Genomic DNA, 4,536 nt, shown 5'->3' on the forward strand with positions numbered 1-4,536 from the left:
TTCAAATTCATTGCTTTCATTTAAAATCTTTTGTGTGAGGGTAAGGGGGATCGAATATATGGTGATGGAAGGAGAACTGACTCTGGGTGATGAACACACAACGGGATTTATAGATGATGTAATACAGAATTGTACACCTGAAATCTATGTAATTTTACTAACAACTGTCACCTCAATAAATTTAATTAAAAAAAAAAAAAAAAAAAAAAATCTTTTGTGTGTTCTACATAGACAATCAAATCATCTGCACTGAATATAATATTGCCTTTCCCAGTATTTAAATATGATATATACCATGTTAGAATATTTAAAACATACATCCTGGTTAGAATATCTAAAACAATGCTTGATAATAATGGAAATACATACCTCTATTTTTATTTTTTTCATGCATGAGTTTATGAAAATGCAACTAGAGTTTCACCTGGCTACATGTACAAGATAAAAATTCTTTACTGTGTTCAATTTCCTTCTGTTCTTCATCAGTTTTTCTTCTATTCCATTTATTAACCACAAATGCCTTTGCAAACTTTTAGATATAATTCACTTACATAAAATTCACCCTTTTCAAGTGTACAATTTAGTGGCTTTTAGTATATTCTAAAAGTTATGCAACCATTACCGTTATCTAACTCCAAAATATTTCAGCACTCCAAAAAGAAACCAAACATTTGTATTCACTCCCAATTCCCGCTTCCCCCTGGCCCTGGTAGGCACTAATCTACTTTTCTCTCTTTATGAATTTGGCTATTCTGGACTCTTCATATAAATACTTTTTGTTGAATTCAACTCATTATTTCCAACTCTAGAGATATTTTGGAATACCGACTTTATTCCAGATTGTGTTAGCTGTTAATTTTGTACCGCCAAATGAATGTTGATCAGCTTTATAAGTATGCTTCTATGTCTTAAGTCATTGATAAAGTTCAAACAGAAATGTGCCAATTATTTGTGCAACTTCTATGGAGGATTCTTCTGCTACATTGGTATAACAAGCTAAAAATATACCCATCTTTATAATCGTCTTGTTGGCATGTCTTTATTTTGCCTTAGAGTATATCCTAAAAAAAAATTAAGTGATTAGCTAAAAACATGACACATTGTGATACACTGTTTCTGCTATACCAGCCAAACCTTGTCAAATGCTGAAAAGGTTTTTTTGTGTGTGTTTTTTTTGACAAAGTTTATTCTAAGTCATCACATACTAATTCTTACTAATCAATATACCCTTTTCTGTATGTGAGTAAACCATTTCACAAGCAAAAAACATCCAGACTCTGCTCTAGTATTAACTACAAACCTAATGACCCACAATTTTCAGAACACAACCTTTTTAAAAAGTCAAATTGTTAGTTTTCATTAACTCTAAATTCTGTAACCTTTTCTTTTCCATAATACCTCAGAAATTATAGACAATGTGACAACTGCTAAATCTCCACATTAGTGTCTGCTTTATAAACACTACAGCCTGGATGGAGAAATGGTGAAAGGGACAACAGTATAATTCACATTAATCTGCCAAAGTGCTAGTGGTTCTTGAGCCACAATTTATGGAACCCTCCGTACTGAATTTTATTATAACCAAAAATTCAATTTCTCATTCCTCCCCCAAGCATTTGATTACTTATTTTTAATCGTTTGATAAATTATCATGGAAAACGAAGAGTCATGGACTCTGACAGGAGAGCCCAAGGAAGAGTCCCACAGAGCACGCGGGGTCTTTAGGGCCCCTTCCCTGCAGACACAGCCTGATGACCTACTTCAAGGCCAGAGTTGGACCTGGCCACCCGCACAGGGCAGGAAGGGGGGACGGAGGCTTCTGTGTCCACCCAAGCTCCTCTCACAGCCCAGCCCACCCCCTCAGCCCACCAGCACTGTCAGCTGCATCCTTGCGTTCAGACAGAGCTGGCTTCCCACCAAGGTGAGGCCACAGCCTAAGAAGCCACCCATCCTCTGGAATCTGTCTCTTTCAAATACCGACTTGTAAAAGAACTTACCCTCCCCAGCCCACGGAAGCTCTGGCCCCCGCGAATGTGTGCATACATATGTGTACATGGTAGGAGCGAAACAAAAACTAAAGTCACTTACGTAGGGACCAAAATGGACTTGGCCAAAGCAGGCATATTAAAAGAAAAACAAAACGTAAGCTTACCTAAGTTGCAGAAATTTACAGCTCTTCTCAGAATTCGGCACAATATGTCACGTCTCCAAACACGTAGTCGGTTCACAGCAGCTCCAGACTCCTGGTTCCTTTGACTCAGCGATCCTGATCCAAATAAGAAGACCTCTAGGCAACCAATCAGCTGAAACAGCCAAAGCACTTCCGCATTTACCCAATTGAAAACACCGTAGTCTGTTAGCAACTCAAACTCATTGCTTCTGTGCCTTGAGTTTCCCGCCTGGCAGGTGGAAACCCTTGCGATAAACTCTTCCTTCTGCTCTGTTTTACTGTGTGCAGTTTAGCCGACAGTACATACCTGTATGCACACAGGGGCCTGCACAGAGGTCCATGCTGAGCAACGCAGCACATGCCCGAATAAAGAAATGAAGGACAAAATAATAATAATAATAAGGTTGGCTGAGGGAGAAGAGACTGCGCCACGCTGAAGTCCTGGGAAAAGCCTCAGGCGGAACTGTCTCCGGAGAAGTAGGAAGTAATGCGCTTGCGCACTGGTGGCAGATCCACCACAGGTGTGTGATGCTAGACAGTCAGTGTGGAGGCCTTCGCACTTCTCAGCCTCTATCCCAGTACTTGCCACCATGAGCAGCACCTTAGCCAAGATGGCAGGGATTGAAGTGGAGATGGCTCAGACTCAAAAGAACACGGCCACAGTGCACCACCTCGAGGTACTTAAGGCTCTCCTTGCTGAGGTTGTCGGAGAACACATGACCCCACAAGCTGGTGGTGGTGGTGGTGGTGCTGGTGGTCGTGGTCATGGTGGTCATGGTCATGGTGGTGGTCCAGCAGTAGGGTTTGATATGGCCAAGACAGGTGATACTCGAATTGGGTTTGTGGATTTTCATCTGTGGGGAAGTCAGTACTGCTCAGTAACCTGGCAGGAGTCAATTCCCATGTGGCAGCCTGTGATTTCTCTACACTGACTACTGTGCCTGGTATCATCAGATACAAAGGTACCAAGATCCAGCTCCTGGATCTCCCTGGTTATCAGTGAGGGGGCCAAGGATGGGAAAGGTAGAGGCTGTAAAGTCATTGCATTGGCCCGAATGTGTAACTTGATCCTGATTGTTCTGAAACCCTTAGGACATCAGAAGATCATCCAAAATGACCTGGAAGGCTTTGGCACTTGCTTGAACAGCAAACCCCCTAACATTGGCTGTAAGAAGAAGGATAAGGGAGACATTAATCTCACAGCCACTTGCCCTCACAGTGAGCTGGACCCTGAAACTGAAGAGTATTCTGGCTGAATACAAAATTCACATTGCTCATGTAACTCTGTGTCTTGATGCCACATCGTATGACCTCATTGATGGATGTGGTGGCAGAAAACATTTTATATCCCCAGTATCTGTGTGTTAAATAAGATTGACAGATCTTCATTAAGGAATTGGATAGCACCTATGAGGTGTCTCACTATTAACCTATCTCTGTCCATCACCACTGGAATTTTGATGACCTGATGAAAAACACAGGGACTATCTGGGACTATCTGAAACTCCTGAGGATTTATACCAAATCTACAGGCTAGTTGCTAGATTACACATCTCCAGTGGTGCTACCTTACCCTAGGACCACTGTAGAGGATTTCTGCATGAAGATTCACAAACATATCATCAAAGAATTTTATTGTGCTCTGGTCTGATGTCTCTCTGTGAAACAGAATTCTCAAAAAGTGGGAAAAGACCATCTGTTGAAGGACTAGGATGTCATTCAGATTGTGAAGAAGTGAAACCTTCCCCTTTCCTCATCTGCCAGCCCAACCACAGCAGCTTTCTCCATGACCAGGCACCCTACTATCCCAAGCCCGTTCTGGCTTTGGCAGCCACTGGATTGAAATTCAAGGGAGGGAGATGGGGGCACCCAAACTGGAATTCCACCTTTCTTATCTTGGTGTCACCTTGTATATAGAGCTACACAAAGGACCTGGTAGAAAAAAAGTATGGCCACATTGGGTAAAGCTTTCACAGATAGCGATTTGGGGATTCATAATTAAGATGGTTATAGGATCATAAACATTTTTGAAATCTTGTTCAGGGCATGCATATGCAAATCTGCAAATATGTAAACAGAGACACCTTTACCTAAGGTGAGACTAATGAATGTTTAATGAAGTTGTGAGTGACATAACCTTCCAGTGACAGTGCTGTCTCTGATTTTAATGCTTGCATAATGGACACATCAGCCATTAATTTCTTAAGCTTTTAAATTTCATCATTTAATTAATGGGAAATAAAGACAAACCTGGATATATATTCTATTACTGACAAAACTGACAAAATATGGTAACTACCAAAGACAAAAATAGTTTGTGAAAGCTCAGATAAGGCCAACTTTGTTGATTTTTTAAAATACCTATA

General features: G+C 40.9%; 1 pseudogene; it reads left to right on the forward strand.

Moving 5' to 3' along the window:
• Positions 1 to 2,760: 2,760 nt before the first annotated feature.
• LOC109457263 (developmentally-regulated GTP-binding protein 1-like) lies at positions 2,761 to 3,908 on the forward strand (annotated as a pseudogene).
• Positions 3,909 to 4,536: the final 628 nt, after the last annotated feature.

This window comes from Rhinolophus sinicus, chromosome 8 (genome assembly GCF_057876585.1).
Source record: "Rhinolophus sinicus isolate RSI-liver-muscle chromosome 8, RSI-T2T, whole genome shotgun sequence".
NCBI classification, from domain to species: domain Eukaryota; kingdom Metazoa; phylum Chordata; class Mammalia; order Chiroptera; family Rhinolophidae; genus Rhinolophus; species Rhinolophus sinicus.